The sequence below is a fragment of the Falco peregrinus genome, chromosome 3 (assembly GCF_023634155.1).
Source record: "Falco peregrinus isolate bFalPer1 chromosome 3, bFalPer1.pri, whole genome shotgun sequence".
NCBI lineage: Eukaryota > Metazoa > Chordata > Aves > Falconiformes > Falconidae > Falco > Falco peregrinus.
The window spans coordinates 86,704,187-86,721,131 of record NC_073723.1 but is presented as its reverse complement, the minus strand read 5'-3'; positions in this window follow the sequence as shown (position 1 = coordinate 86,721,131).

Below are 16,945 nucleotides of genomic sequence, written 5' to 3'. Positions count from 1 at the left end.
CTGGTGCCATCCCTCTTTGCCAGGCAGAGGAGCGGAGGCATGGGAGGGATGAATGCCCTGACTGATTAATGCTCACTAGCTCTTGCCATGACAGATTTAGGAAGAGATGCTAAATCTCCTGATTAGCAGTTTCCTGTCTCAAGTACTCAACAGTACTTCTGCGTATTTTATTCCCTCCTGTCTCCCTGTCTCCTGCCATGCTGTCTCTACTGAGCTCTGATCTGCTCCCAGAATATAATCCTGCAATGTCTCGGCACTCTCCCTGACAAGGAGGTATACAGGTTGTGGTTTTGTTTTGGCCCCAGATCACCTGTTAGGCTTCTTTCTGGAATCATAAGACTTTCTGTTCCTAAGCAATACAACAGTTTCCCTAGACCACCTCTCTATGTCTCTGCATAGTACCAGGGATCCTGGCTGGAAAGGCCCACTTTCTAAAAGCAAACGAGGTCATTAACATCCCAGCTGAGATTCTCAATATGCAAAAAGCCAGGGCATTGAAAGATGTTCAGCGTCCTCTTAACTGCGGTGCATTGTGTGTTGGCATTTCAAAACTCATGCCTGGATAGCACGCTCATAAATGGGCACAGTGCACTCAAAAAATGTGGATGCAGTATCTGTATCAGGACTCACTGGTTTTCTATATGAACGTGTATGTGACAGAGCTTTCCTTCCTCCATCTGTTCCAAGTTAGAAGCCAAAGGCTGATTGCAAAGTATAGAAAGGGCTATGATGGCCCCATGTGCTAGGTCTGAGATTTGTCCTGACAGTGGGATTCTTAACAGCTAAACAAAGTGTATTGGAATGTCAGACACTCTTCTGTGTGTTTTCTCAATGTTAGGTATGCAAAAGTGCCCTGAATTACAAAGAACAGAGTTCAGCTCCTCTTTCCCACCCCAAGGAGGTCCAGAACAGCAATCAGAGATGGATGAAGAGAGGAACTCCTGCCATTGCTGGCAGCAGCTACGGAGGGAAGGCAATAATGCAGGCTAAGCTGTCTTTAAGACAGTAGGCTGCAGTGATGTGAGGCTGTAAAATGAGAAATTGGTTGAAAAGTACCATAGAGATGCCAGTTCTGCTAGCTTGGGAAGGGGAACTCGACTCATTTAGTAGTCATCTCACCTTCATGTATCCAGGATAGACTCAGTTTTTATGGTTCCATGGGCAGGTTGAGGTTGGGTGTGTCCATCTCAGTGTATGGAGAGGTGCCTAAGGACTGAGGGACAGCCAGTGTCTCTTCAGTCTTCAAAAAGGGCAAGAAGGAAGACCTTGGTAGCACATAACAGCATGGCCAGGCCATGGCTGGTGATGGGAATCATCTCAGCATTAGTGACAAGGTGCCTATAAGAACAAACATCCCCATGAATGGGACAAATTGGGCTCCTGGCTGTGAAGCTCCTCAAAGAACTTCCAGGGATGAGCAGTCCTTGTGCTGCAGGACTCAGGCTTGTGAGCTTGGAGGAAAGAGTGACGTTTCCAAGGCTGATCCCCTTTGAATGCTAAACAAAGTATTGATCTGTTCTCAAATTCCTTGTGGGAGGGGGGAACATCTGGAAGTAAAAGAGGAATTATGCAATTAGCTAGGACTTAGTGGTTCTGAGTTGTCAGACTGTGGCTGAGTGATTGCTGGGTAAATGTGATTTTTCCTTTGCTCCCTGTTCTTCAACTTAGCTCCGAACTTTCCAGCGATGACATATTATCTAACAGCCAGTTTCTCACCTCTGCAGACTGTGACTGACACTGTAATGAACTGAGGGAATAAATCTGGAGGTTTTTTCCTCTTTTCATTTGGACTAGAAACAGCAGATCTCCAGCATATGCATGATTCAGTCATGGATATCTTTGATGTCCTTATTCCTGCTGGGTTCTTCAGCTGTATGAAGTGGCCTCGGGTCTAAAAGATGTAATAGGTGGTGGGATTTCTTCCATCTCTTTCATAACACAGAAATTGGTAATGGAAGTTCCACCCCTCAGTGAAGTTAGCTCGTTTGATCAGATTTTGGCTAGGCTTGAAGTGGCATGGACTGTGGAAAGATGCATCTTTTCTCGTCTCTGGGTTTTAACTTAAATTAATTGAAGAAAAAAAGAGTGAACAGAAGTACCCAAGTGTATGTCTATCCTGTCAACTGCATGAAAGTCTGAGCCCACAAAATAAACTAGGAAGCCTTAGTTGGGGCATGAGATCTTTTTGGGTGAAGACCCAAGGTGTTTGATGATCCATAACATTACGTACAAACCCTACGAGCCCGAGCTAATGCCAGGTAACAACCAGAAGGGAAATGAAAAGGTGACAACTGCATATACAATGATTTGCTCTAAATTAACACTCACCCCTCAGGAAGGAAATCTTGGAGTCACTACAAATAGTGCTTTCATATGCCATCTCCGTGCTCAGCAAGAGCAACAAATGTGAATAAAATCTTAGAATTTACTAGGAAATGGATAGAAAAGAGCTTCACTTTAAAAGTGCATATATAAATCCCTAGTGCACCTAAATCTGGGACACTGTGTGTACTTCCATTCATGCCATATAAAAAAGGATGTAGCAGACTCAGAAAAGGTAAAAAGAAGGATGATCAGAAGTGTGGAATAGTTCTGGTATAAGGAATGGCTAAGTAGGAATTCTCATTGCAGCAGAGAGCCATTCTGTGTACCAACAGACATCTACAAAGTGATGACGAGTATGACAAGGGTGAGTAAGCAATGGTTATTCATTATTTCTCATACCATGAGAACCCAGGAGCACTAATGAAATGATCAGATAGCAGGTTTAAAACAAACATGAAGAAGTTTCTTTACACAAATCATGGAACTTGTCATGGGAATTAAAAATGTAACTTTTTTTCAGAAGGAGCTTAGAAAAATCAGTAGAGAAGAGTCTCAGGGCTAGCAACTAAATACCTAAATAAGTAACGAAATAATCTAACAAAAGCACTGAACACTGGGGTGTAGGAGAGTAAAACAGATGAGATTCACTTTATACTCTCTTAAACTTTCCCCAAAAGCCCTATTATCAATCTGAGACTGGGTAAGGTATATTCAGGTCCTGACGATGGTGGCAAATTTATAGCAAGGAATTAAATGTTCCCACCTTCACCCTCTAGCCTGGTTTCCTTTCCGCATGGCCTTAGCCAGTGTACCTTAAGGAAGTTTAAACTCAGTGATTTCCTAATTAATTTAATTAATGTGGATCCAGGGCTGGAAACAAATCAGAAATCATTTCTCAGAAGAAAGAAAGAAAAAAAAAAAGAAAAAAAGATAAACAAAAGAAAAAAAACCCACCCCACATGTGGAGGATGTAATAAATCATAACCTGACCTCAAATTAACATATCATGCTGCTGTGAAAAACACAAACACTGTACTACTCTGTGTAACCTGCCAGTGATGCTCTGCTCACTCATGGGAAAGCCTCGGTCGAAGGGGAGTACATAAAGTGGGGCACTCCATTTCCAGAAAGATTTGTCCTACTTCAGGGGTATCTGGCAGAAACCACAGAGCAGCCAACAGAGAAAAGGTACCTGTGGGAAAATACTGAAATCATTATCTCCCTCATAGGGAAGCGGACTGAGAAGAATATGGTGGCATAGTTCAAATCCATGAAGGACTGTTTTATTAGACGAGAAGAAATCCATAGGAAAAGATGTGATGGTAATGGATTTAAACTGCTACGGGGAAAATGGTTGTTAAATACTGGGAGACATTTCACAATGGTCAGGTCTGCAAAACACTGGAATGAATTTCCTGCAAGATCTCCATTGTGGGAGGCCTTGAAAAAAACAGTTTAAACAAAGATCCATCAACAGTGACCTAGAAATACTGTATCTTGCTTTGGGACAGGAAAATAAACTGTGCAACCTCTTGAGATCTCTCCCAGACCTATGAATTTGTAATGCAGTTTTAAACCTTTCCTGTAGGCTTGATAATTTGGGTGAAAACACTTTAGGTGTTTTGAATTAATTACACAGCCTTTTACCAGACGGTGGATTGGGACTGGCAATGTCATTTCAGCGAGGTCCATGAAACACACAGCTATTTCAGCTTTCTATTGCTAGAGAGATATCTTTGTTTCTCTTCTCCGCAGCAGGCTTCAAGAAGTATTCAGGCTTTGCTGGGATTTTCAGGATAGAAATTGGGGGAGAAATGTGAATAATTTAATCCTTATTTCTTGAATCATAGCTGGCAGGAGCATGATGTATGGTTTCCTTGTCCTGCTTTCTGTTTTTTCAGAATGAGTTAGCTGAGCTGACCATGGGTGGGCAAAACTGTCACCCACAAGGAGCTGTGGTGGGTGATTAGAGAGGAGAAGGCTGTGCCACAGAGGTGGTGGCAGAGGTTGCTCAGAGCAACACAGCTTAGGAAGCAGCACGAATGGATGCATGGATGAATTCAGCCACCAAAAAGCAGGACTGGTCTCTACGAAGCTCTCCAGCTGAGCAGAGGATGAATTCAGCCCCATGCTGCACACTTCTTGCACCAGCAAAGCTGAAAGGCAAAAGCTGCTTTTACTTCACTCTACACCATTGCAAATGTCTTTGGATTCTCCTCTGCTGTGTGTGACCTAGGAGAAAAATATTTGTGGTGCAGGCGTCAGGCGAGCTGCTCTCTGTCATGCCTGTATGACTACTGCAAGCCCCATGCAGATGCCACCACCAAGCAGTACCTGGGGCAGCTTTTGGTTCATGCTGTTGTCTGTTCAGCTTGCAGGGGGAAGGAGGCACGAGAAAGACCTTCACATCTTTGTCTTGCCACGGAGATGAACAACTCCCAGATGTCTGCTATGGCTATACAAGATGTAAATGTCAGCCCTGTTCATGATTGAAATCAGCAAGAGATGACTTGGAGACTGCTGGCATCAGCCAGGAAAGTCTGTGTGCTTTATGTAACTAATATTGCAAGGCCAATGCCTTATGAACTGTAACTAAGTGAAAAAAATTGGAAACTAGGTGTCATTTTGTTTATTTATCAGATTACCTCTCAGCCCAACAGTGTAGTCAGCAAACATTTACTACGGCTTGTAACAAGCAGTCAGTAAAATTTCCTGCGGTCTGGGAATTCTTGTTTTCTCAGGGAGAAACTTCCAGTTGGAAAAAGCTTTTTTTCCCGGCTGAATACATATATTTTTGTGGGATTGGTTGGGATGTTCTTTGTGAATTGTTCACCAGATGAGCAGATCATTTACTCTACCCACTGCCTTCAACTTGTGCTGTTAGCCAGGGCTGCTGCAGTCACTTTTCCATGATGTTTCTCTGCTGACTCCTCTGCCTTACATTGGCTTTCTGGCATGACTGCAAGGCCACGGGGGATATATGGCAAAAGAGCTGTCTGGGGAGATCTGCCCAGAATGAAGTTCAGGATTTGCTTGAGCTTCCCCTTCCTGGACATCACCAAAACCTGTTTATGAGCTGCTTGGCTTTGTCCTCCATTTGAGAGGTGGCATATATCTACAGCAGTTCATCTCAAATGGAGGACATCCTTGCTTGGTACCCAACCCTTGCCTCCAGACTGTGTGATAACACTCCAAAAGTGGAGCAAGGACCACCCGGATGTTGTGTGTACAATGCTCGGTGCCGTGACATCTGATACATCCCAAGGTTTCTCGATGCTGCAGCACCAAACACAGCAACTTGTGTTTGGAGGCACATTTCCACTACATGAGAATGGGGAAGGAGACCATTTAGACACAGCTGTTGTTGGCTTTGGGTCCCTAACAGCCTGGAATGGGTTCACATCCAAAACGTACCCCATACTGTATTTTAATTAAACTGAACAAACCAACCAATCATGAAGCCATCCAGCAGTGCTAACTTTGTGTTGTTGCTGAGCTGGACCATACACCACTATGAGGAGGGAAATTATATTCACACAGCTTCTTCTTTCTGACTATTTGCAGCCAAGAGCTAGCGCATACTTTCTTACAATAAAAAGCTGTTGGAAGAAAAAAAAAAAAAGAAAACCCAACAAAAAACCACAAAGAAAATGGCTTCAGGACTGTTCCCCTCTTGCCCGTATTTATTCAAGCTGTCTTCCTCTCTCTGCAAATTTGGCAAACAGAGCCTGGCATCCCAGCTCAGGGGACACCTGTTAAATAAATAGGCTCAGTCTCTAACTGCTGCATTCATGGCAGAGTTTCCTGGTTCCCTTAGGCAGCTAATTTTTGTTGATTATCATATAGTACAGAGGGATTGTTTGTGTTTCTGCATCCCATCCCGGCACTGCCGCTGGTAACAGGCATGTCCATGTGACTCGAGCCTGCTGCCTGCGTAGAATAAAGAATGATTTTTTATTCTGACGTTTAATGTGGATCACGAGGCAGGGAGAAGCAGCCAGGTGGGGTTCTTGTGGAGGTGAACTGAGCTGCTGTTGATTTGCTTGGTTTTCCTGTAACAATGCCTCTTCAAAGGAACCTCAGCTGAACCAAGGCTTAACTGGAAGCAGAAGTTGTTGCCTGAGGCAGAGATACAAAAGAACTTGCTAAGAGGCAACAAATGGGCTCGGAGGCCCTCAGAGAAGGAATAAGCAACAGAGAGGATTGAGGAGTTGGATTTTAGTATTGAGGGCTCCAGGATACATGCGGAAATTGAACTGTCCAGGACATGCCTGCACACAGAAGCAGACCTGCACAGCCAAGGATCATTGAATCGTTTAAGTTGGAAAAGACCTTTAAGGTCATGAAGTCCAACTGTTAACCCAGGACTGCCAGGTCTACCACTAAACCATGTCCCTAAGCACTGCATATATGTAATTTTTAGTCACTTCCAAGAATGGTGATTCCACCACCTCCCTGGGCAGCCTGTTGCCATGCTTGACCACCCTTTCTGTGAAGAAATTCTTCATAATATCCAATCTGCACCTTACCTTACAGCATGCAAGCCAACATGGAGAAGGCATGGAGCCAAATCAACATGGTGATGTCCGTCACCTTGGGTCTATATTCTCTGAGCTGGACCTCAGAATTTACATACAGCATGGGGCTAGCATGTTTTCAGAGGTAGAACTTACGTCTCATCACCTTCAAATACAAACAGAGAAAGCTCATGCTGTATTTCCTCAACCCTATAGTTTGGCTGTTTGGCATAGCAATCTCCAGCAATTGATTCGTTTATATAGTGTTAGGGACTTAAAGTGAGTATAATAGTTCATTACTTTATTAGTGTTGTTTTGTAATTGTAAGGGTTTAGGGGGCGTAAGAACATAGATATGGTTCCTTTAACTTGAGTTCTGCCTTAAGGGCTTGTCTTCACTGCAGTTTCTTGACGGGACTTGGACTGAAGCCTAAAACCATTGGCCTTGGAATAGAGGAGAGGAAGACTCACATTTGCAATGCTGGTGGCCACATCTGGATCTTCAGGCTTTAGTGCCCAGCAGCTCTCCTTCAGGTCTGAAGCTGAAGCAATGAACTTCAAAACTCAACCACCAGTGGAGGGCATGGTGTTTCTTGTCTAAGTTTAGGAGGTCAATGGCACTGTTCAGTTTGGCTGGTTCTCCATGTCTTGTAGTCTCCATTTCAAATTCAGTCATCTCTCATATCTTCCATACGCAAATGATAGTACTTCTGGGGTATTCCAGTGCTACTATCCATGTTGTAGACAAGACATAATTTGCAGATGGAGGCAATAGCCTTTATTAAACAAAGAAATAAGTTGAAAACAGTAGAAATGTATGTGCACATACACACTTTTTTCAGCCTAAACTGTTCTGCCTTCCTGAGAGGGCTGCAATTTAGAAAGGGGTGCATTCGCTGCAAATACCATTGCATTAGGGGTGGGATCTCTGCCAAGGATTTAACTGAGAGGAAAAGCCCATCTATTGCTGTGCATTTTGGACTCCTGTATGAAGTCGTACTCTTGAGGGATCCTCCATACTGGCTAGAAAGATTCACAGTTTATTTCTGAGCACAGGATAAACTACGTCTATCTATAGATTTGGCTCAAAACCTGAACTCCTTGGGAATTCCACAGAAAAATACCCTCTGTTTTCTTTTTAGAGATAATTATTCTGAAATGGAATGAATTTCTAATCTCCTGTGGAATGGGAACTCTCACACCCAGTTTAGATGAAGTTGTGAAGGGATTCCTTTTAAATCTTTTTGAAACATGTCTGAAGCTCACTGAGGAGCCTGAAACCCAGTCTGCCAGATTTGGTAAAGATGGGAACCTAAGCAGTCCTGAAAATCCTGAATGAAAGCCAAATACAGTGCTGTAGCAGAATACAGATAGGGGTTTTTTTTCCTCCATAGGGAAATAGTTGATATTCCAGAAACTCAGTTTTCTCTGAGAAAGTGAAAATCTCAGGTATCTTTTCTGATTTCTAAACCAGTGCACATTAAAGGGAAATTATGTTGCTATCCCATGTAAGAAAGGCCATGAAATCCCACTCATAACATGATAAGAGTCCAGCTTTCCAAAAGAAGCTATAAAAAATTCACAGCCTGAAATCCTTAACTCCACCAAACATACAGAGAAGGGAGAAGAAAACTTACTTTTTATGTCCATGCATGTGTTGAATGGGAGACACTCACCTCTCTCCTGCCGTGCCTCTACCAAAACATCCTCAAAACAGAGATGTGCATCCACACCCCTGGCAACAGGTCCAACTTAAAATGCTTGACAGGGAGCTGCCTGAAGGGAGCTGTTTCTTTGTCTCATCCAAAAGAGGAGTGCAGGGTGGTTGGTTTGCAAACACAGATGATCTAATTCCCTTTTTCTTTCAGTTTTTTTGATCCCTCCAGCTTTTCTGGTCCTGCCTTACTCTTCTTGGTGTACTGTGAACCCATTCCAGTTTATCATCCCCCTCTACAGCAGAGGTGCACAGGAGCAGACACAGTATTTTAGAGCTAGTTGCATTAATGACTTCATCTCCACTTACGGTTTCCCTGATTGGACATCCAAGACTGTTTTCTTTTAGCTTGCTACCATTCAACAGAACTCTGCATGCCTGGCTGAATATCACGTAAGGCTCAGTCTCCTTCCCTGTCTTTAATTTTCATTCTTTCTTTAAAACCTGACCTTGCATTGAGACAAATTGAAACACATTGTACTGGGATAAACCCAGCTTGCCTTGTTGTTCACCAGCTTCAGTCTCAGCTGCAAGGAGCCAAAGCAATCCCATATTTTCCTTGTGTTCAAAACTGATCAAGGAAGATAACTGCTTAGCACTGGCTGCAAGATAGAGTCTTAAAATGTCATTACATACCGGGTGTCTTGTTTGTTTTGCTTGAGGTCTATCAGTGGATCAGTTAAGGTGTATCTGAATAGCAGCTAAATTCCCTGTTGTGCAAATACTTGCTGTGCAGCCTCAACAGGCGCTCAGGTACTAGAAATTCTTTGCCTCATCCTCTCAGTGCAGTCTAATTCCTCCTCACTGTGATTATGCCTCTTTAATAATTCGTTTTAATGGGATTTATTTTTTTCATTCACATCAATTTTAACATGCATATCAACAAGTTGCATACACTTTTGATTCAACACCTTAAAAAATAATATATCCTAACCTGTTCATTTTATTGGTGTCATTTATCTTAATTCTAACTTGGACAATATAGCTTACAGGGATTTTGAAATATAATATACTAATTTTATTTACTGTACCCCTGGTAAGTCTGAAATATAACAACACTCTTTTTCAGCTTATTAGAAGAATGACACATCCTGATAATTAGAACTTAGTAAGTCATGTCTGCATTTTAATATCTGCCATTCATGCTGTATGGTATATGCAGAATAATTTAAACAGCAGTAATTACCTAGTAGACATCTTTGTGTTGGAATATGGAGCACAGTTTGGCTGCCTCTCCTGAATGAAGAATAGTGAATTTTTTGGGGAAGCAACTATGTAGGAACAGAAACTTCAGATGATTACTAGCTGCATCCATTATTCAGTAGAGTTGTGTCTTACTTTGTTTCATTTCCTGTGAATCAAGTTTTACACACTGAAAATTGACATAATTTCTTTGCTGGAATGAAACTGAGATCAGAAATCAGGCTGTGCTCTTTATGAATACCAGTGACAGAAGGCAAAGAAAGAGGTGAGGCATGAAACTTAACTCAGGAATATTGACTAAGCTCTGGTTCACATCCAGATTTGGGGTCTATTCCTAACTATGCTCAGACACATCACCGCACTGCACAGATGAGGAAGGTTTTGGAAGCCACTGATTTAGGGCATGTTTATGTAAAGCTCTTCATTGGCTTTTTCTGGACCTGTTCAGGTGAGAAAAGTTACTGAAGAGTTTGCTGACTCAGGCTTTGGTGTTGCTGCAGGGGTTTTTTAAGCACTGTCAAGCAGGAATGTCCTTCAAAGCCCACAGATGTTTTGGGAGTCTGTTCATCCGACCTTTTTTCCCATCACTGCGGGGGTGGATGAAGCACTCCCAGTATGTGCTTTACGTCTTCTTGGTACTTTTTGAAGCTGGATCGTGAAAGATGCTCCATGTATATGAGCTATTGTTAGCACCGAAAGCTTCCTGATGCAGTGTGTGTATCACTCTGTTTCGCCCAGCCGCTGCTTGCTTCCACATGGGTGACTCAAGAAGCTGTAAAATAACTAGCTAACTAGCCTGGGATTCTCGCCCTTCTACATTTTCAGGCTGCAGACTAATTTCAGCTGCTGCTTCTATGCCAAAGGATGTGTATTTTTTATGCATTGGCTGCTCCGTATCATTTGAATGTACCCCAACAGTACAGGGGGTCTGGAGAAACACTTCCAAATAGATGGGAGAGGCACCAGGTGTCGTGGGAGTGGGTATTCTGTTCTGAGCATGGAAAAGCTGCTGCCAAGGGGATGAGAAGGCACAGTGGAAAGGTAGGTTTTGAGGCTGCCTAGAATGAGAAATTGAAACATCGAATATCTGAGATACTAGATCTAAACCATTTTTGTTACTGGTCTAACTATTGTGACCATAATGGGAAAGCAAAGTGGAAAGAAAAAGTCTTTCCTCTACCTGTTCTGGTTTCTCCCATCACTAAAATGTGCAAACAGGGAGGCTACGAAGCACAGGAGGCTTGCTGGAGGCTATCTAGTTTTTGATGCTCTTCAAGCTCTTCCCCCACCTCAGAGGTGGTAAACTGTTCCCCTCAGTCAGGCACCTTCTCCTGTTGACATACATTGCATACAGATTATTGCAGTGTTTCCTTGGCCTATGTGCCTCCAGCCATCATTTGTAAAACAGTTGGCAGCCATGAGTGCTCAGATTTGGACAGGCTTTCCAAAGATGTGGTGGTGGGGAGGATGGAAGAGCAATTAAAAACCCCCTAATGATTTCCTTGAAATCCTGGAGCCCATTTTAACAACAGGATGTATTGCAGGGTGGATGAACTTCCTAGAAGCAAGAAATGAATGCCCAACTTGTTTCTGGAGGGCTGTAGATGCCTTCTTAAAAAGGCTGACTGCAGAAATGGGATGTAGCTTTCATTATAATCTCTTTCCCCTTCCTCAGCCTTTTAAAGAGCTTCTTAAATCCAGACTGTGTCTAAGCTCTGAAGCAGCAGCCCTGTTCTGTATGGCCCTTGGTCCTGGTCATATCACTGTTCACACTGGAGCTGGAAATTGAAGTAAACTGTCCTTCTTCCACGTCTGGTTTGGCCTCCAAAGGCAGCCAAAGGTTGTGAAGGTGGTTTGGTCCCATGGAGTCACACCTGAGATCCATGCTCCCCCTTCAGAGTGTTTAGATCTCATGAGAAAAATTCCATGATTGCTCATTTCTGGTCTTGTTAAAGTTTTCTGCTAACCAAAATGTCAGCAACCTTACGGGGGTTAAGTCTAACACCTGAAATCCTTCATGCTACATAATGATGTAGCCTTGGGCGATAGAGGTGGACAAGACAAGCTTCCTTTAGCCACTCTTTCTTTGATCATCTCAAGTAACAGCTCGTCAGGAGTGTTTCCATGGTTTCTGTGTCTTGAACAGACTGTGTGTGGTTCCATCCCATGCATTACTCATGACAGACACTGATGCTGGGGTGATTCCGGTGGGCTTTGGGAACTGAGAATGATTATTTGAATTGATTTTTTTTTTCCTGATCCAATATGCATCTTGAAGTGGAGAACCCCCAGGGAACAGACAAAGCATGAAGAAAACAGAAGCATCATTCTCAAGAGCAGGACAAAAATGATGGACAAACTACTTGAAGGACTTGCTTTTGCAGTGACCACTGAGGGACCCTACAGTGTGAAGACTCACCCCACTGTTGTGGGAAGAGCAGGTTGCAGCTTGGGGTGAGATACTTGCAACCTGAAGGCTTTTCATGCTCAGGAAGAAAACTGGCTGGAACAAAAGTCCAAGCTACAATGGTATATCCAGGAAGTGCTCCTCATCTTTTGTGTTTTGCTTCATGTCGTGGTATCTATCTTTTGGACAAGAGCATGCCATGTAGGTGTGAAGCAGAGAAGAAAAAGCATGCCAGTCTTTAGGCATGTATTAAAAAAAATGAATCAAAAGACAGAAACTCAGCCTACCTCCCTGCCTTGGAAATATAGCATGGACCTCCTCTGATGACAGAAAAATGAGTAAATGAAGGACTGTGTAGATGGAAATGGAGTACATAAATTATTTTCTAAGATCTGCTGGAAATTGAAAGATTATTTTTTCCAATAAGATGCTCAAAAATATACCCATAATAAGTAATTTTACAGATCACCACCTGGCCACCTTGATATTTTCTGGTTTTGGAGGGTTGCTTTTTTTTGGGGTGGGTGTTGCTGGTGTTTCCCCCCACCCCCCACCAATAAGAACATTGCCAGTGAAATGATTTTACAGGACCTTGTCTGTGGGTCCCAGACCATGAACTTCTCCTTTCTTTAGATATCAGCCAAAACCAGATCTTTGAAGAAATATTTTTGAGAGAAAATTTTAGTATTTGCAGTGACTTTTTTTTCCCAGAAAAAAACCCCAAACAAACACGAACAAAACAAAAATGCTACCTCAAATCTCTCCCCATCTGCCTAAGAGTTTTTTCAGCAAAGGGCCATCATTTTCTAATCAGTACAATTTTTAGCTGTCACAAGAGCATCAAATGCTCTCTAGTTGGCATGGAGATTGACTCCATTTCACTGGACTTGGAAACTCTGACTTAAAAAGACCTTTAAAACCTCTTTCTCCAGTATAGCAAGAGATCATTAGCAACTTGGGTTCAGGCAGGCTCCAAGGGCAAGGAGGGAGCCAGTTCTGGTGTGCTCTGGGTTCCCATCCTGGTTAGGTCCAGTAAAGTATAAACATAAACCAATGGAGAGTAACAGACGTTCAAAGACAAAGTCCATCCTCCGTAATGTTCTGGGCTTAAAAAATAAGATACCCAAACCAAAAATATTCAGAATTTACGTTTGTGTTCTGAGTCGATCCCTTGACACCTCTAAGGCTCACTGCAGGCCCAAATAAAAATAATTGCATAAGAGACATCTAGTTTGCATTTTGAGGCTTCTCCCTCACACCTGTTGGCATTAAAAATGGATGTGGCTTGTTGTTTTAGGGAATGGAAGGCGGCAGGCTGAGAGACAGCTGCAAGTTACGCACCAGGTACTGAGACCAAACTTGATTTGGTTCTCATCAATCTAATATTCCTTTTATGTGGCCTGAAAACACTCCTCTCTTTCTCCTTCTCATTAGTAGAGGTAAATACTCTTCTCTGATTGAGGCTGGAGGTTTATACATTGATTTTTGTACCATACACAAAGCATTGGTGTTGTCTTCTGCTTCCTGCCAGGCTGGACTGCATTAAATCATAACCAAGAGGAAAAGAGAGATCGTTTCTGCTGCATCTCCTCATCTGAGCAGAACCACGTGATATTTAATGACCATCTGCTGATTATTTTTCTCTTAAAGATTGATGGATGTGATTCATGGCCCTTTCAAAACAGAGCTGCTCCCTGACAAAATGAGAAAGCCTTTGTGAGCATAAAAAAGGGGGTGACTTCCATCGCAAAGGAAGGAAGAGTGGCAGATAGATCCATATCTTCTGCATTTTTTTACAGAGGGTCTTTGGGCAGTCTCGCCAAGACTGCTGCAGTCTTACTGGGGTCTTCTGGGAGATTTTCCTATATACTCTTGAGCTATTCTTCTGACAAAGGGCTGCATACAGTTTTTTTGTAGCTGGGATTGGCAGTGCATTGCAGGACTTCTCCAAGAGGCTGGTATAAGGGCAAGGAAAAGCCAGATTTCCCACACCAATGCCAGATGCTTCCTATGCCTGGGATCTTGTTAAGGTGTGGGAATAATCCCCTCTTGCTGCAATCTAGCCTGAGCCCATAATTTGGGTTGTGTCAGCTGCTCTGAGCTGGGACTCCAAAGAAGCAACTTCGCCTCTGAGCCCTCTACGACTTCCCCTGGGACTTCATGCAAAAGATTCCAACTACCCTTTGCCACCATTTCCCTTCTTTCTAGAATAGAAATAATACTTTCATAAATAGTTGGGATGTTACAAAGGTAAAATTGCAAAGGAAAATTGAAAGATAAAATTGAAAGGGTAAAGTTGAAAGATTGGCTTTTTTGAAAAAGATAGGAAAAAAACCCACAAGTTAATTGCTGATGAAAATAACTTTTTGCAGCTCAGGCACATGATGTCTCTGTTTACTCCCAGAATGGGTGGAGGATAAGCAACAGCCAGATAATCTGGAAATTAAAGAAAGAAAAATCAACAAGTTGAAATGATGTATTGTAGTCATTAGTAACAGCATTGTAATAACCCAGCTCTCAGCACATTTCCAAATGCCCTACCCTGTATGCACTTTCTTATAATGAGAATAATTTTCCTACCTGTTCTACCAAATCCTTTTAAGCAGTGCTGGGGCAATGTTCTTCTACTTCCCCTGGGGTGAATCATGCATTATTACTAAAGGGGGAACAATATGAAGATAATACGGTCTTTTATAGAAGCAGATCTCACAGGCACACTTTCCCCATGGAGGATGCTCTGACCATTGCTCTTTCAGTCTGTGCACCTCGTGCTCTGTTAACCAAAGTTTTTCAGTGACCTGCTGTGTAGAGAGCTATTCTGTAATCCCTCCACAGAAGAGGAGATGTGTCCTTTTAACACCTTTACACCTAGTGAAACAATTGGCACAAGCCCAGAAGAGCGGACTAATGTGTGTCTCTAGTCATTTGCCTTCAAATTGGACAAGCATAGTAAATGTAACACCCTTTGGCTACTTCTTCCCATTTATGCAGTCATCGCTCTGTTCTGAATTTTTGACATCAACTAAGAACGTCTGAGAAGAAGCATTTGTCAGGCCAGGAGAACCTAAGGTTCTTGAGTTCAGCTCATGCTGCCTTGTCAATATCCGCTGGTGGTCACCTGCAGAGAGGCTCCCATTCATTAAAATGTGTGGCAGCATTGGACAAGACTGAGCTGTCTCTGCAATGTCATGTAGCCTGCAAGGCTTCTCCATGCACCACTTGAATAGCTGTGCCCATACCAATGTGCAAACTGGCCCCCAGATTGTGGCACTTACTCTTTCAACCACAGGGATCTCTGTGGATGAGGTCCTGGGGATCTGAGGACTGCTGTCCCAGCTGCTAATCATGAGGGAAAGCATGGTTGTACCTTGCTTTTGGCATTCACCTTTATCTCACCTACCAGCTTTGCAGGTAGTTTTACCACCATGTGAAGCCTTTATCTACACTTCTGGTGAAATCATCAACCAGAAGACATGACGCACAGTTCTTCCTTCAAGGATTCTTGGGGTCCAACCTGAAAAAGCCCTAATATCACTTATCTCAAGGGACTAGATTTGTAGGGACTAGATTTGTAGGTCACTTAATCTGGCTACATGGAAGGATTTTATAGTTCTCTGGGGCAATGAGTTGGGAGTATTCAGATTTTCACTGTGACATTCTCTGACATGCAAAGCAAACACAGCTACTCAGATACTTCAGTGGAAACACACAGAGTGATCTGGTAAATCAGACACTTCCCATGGAAATGAACTGCAAAATCACAATACTGCGTTATTGCTGTCAGCTGGCCAGGTTGTTAAAGTGCTTGATTTGACTGCAAAGCTCAAACACCCATCTTTAAATAAGACTGCACTGTGAGGGATGTGGGGGAAGAAAAAAAAAATCCACAAAAAAAATCCACAAAAAGAAAAAAAAACCACACCCCTAACCAAACAACCCCAAACCAGAAGAAGTGGTGTGTTTGAACCAGAAAGGATCAAACACCAGGTCTCCCCCTAAGTGGGAAGTCAAGTGGCAGTGAATTTTACCCAGAAAATCACACACCTAGGGAAATTTGAGGTCCCACCCTGCCTTGTTGTTGCCCTTGTGTTTTGGCTTGCCTTCCCTTGTGGATCAGCCCCACACTTTGGCTTCCTGACAGCATCTGTGAAGAGTTTTGGCATTATCTTACTGTACTGGATCACTGGGCAATAAAACATCAGGTGAAATTCAATGACATTAAATATGAACAGTGCACACAAGGAAAACAACAGTTCAAACTTTGCCTGCACACTGATGGACCCTGAGCTGATTATTGCTGCTGAAGAATGACATTTGGGGCTTACAATGGACAGTTGAATGAAATTATGAGCTTATTGCTCTATAGTAATCAAAAAAGGAAATTAAATATTAAGGATTATTAAGGAGAGAATAGAAAACCAAACAGAAATCATCGTAATGCCACTGAGCAAATGCATTTTGGACCTGCATCTTGAATACTCTGTGCAGTTCTTGTTCTCCCTTCTCAAAAGGCTCTAGTGGCCATGGAAAAGGCTCAAAGAAGAGGACAGAAGAGTGGTCAGGAACAGCTGCAGTAGAACAGAAAGGGTTTACATAGATGTGCACACTTCAGTCTTAAAAAGAGACACTTTGGGGAGGGTTGTCAGGCGGAAATCATGATAGATGTAGAGGCAATGATGGGGAATGGAGTCAGTTCTTCATAGGCAGTGTATGGTTGAGCTGTGGCGCTCCTTGCCACAGGACAATGCTGTTTCTAGGGAAGAATTCAGGGGGAAGAAAA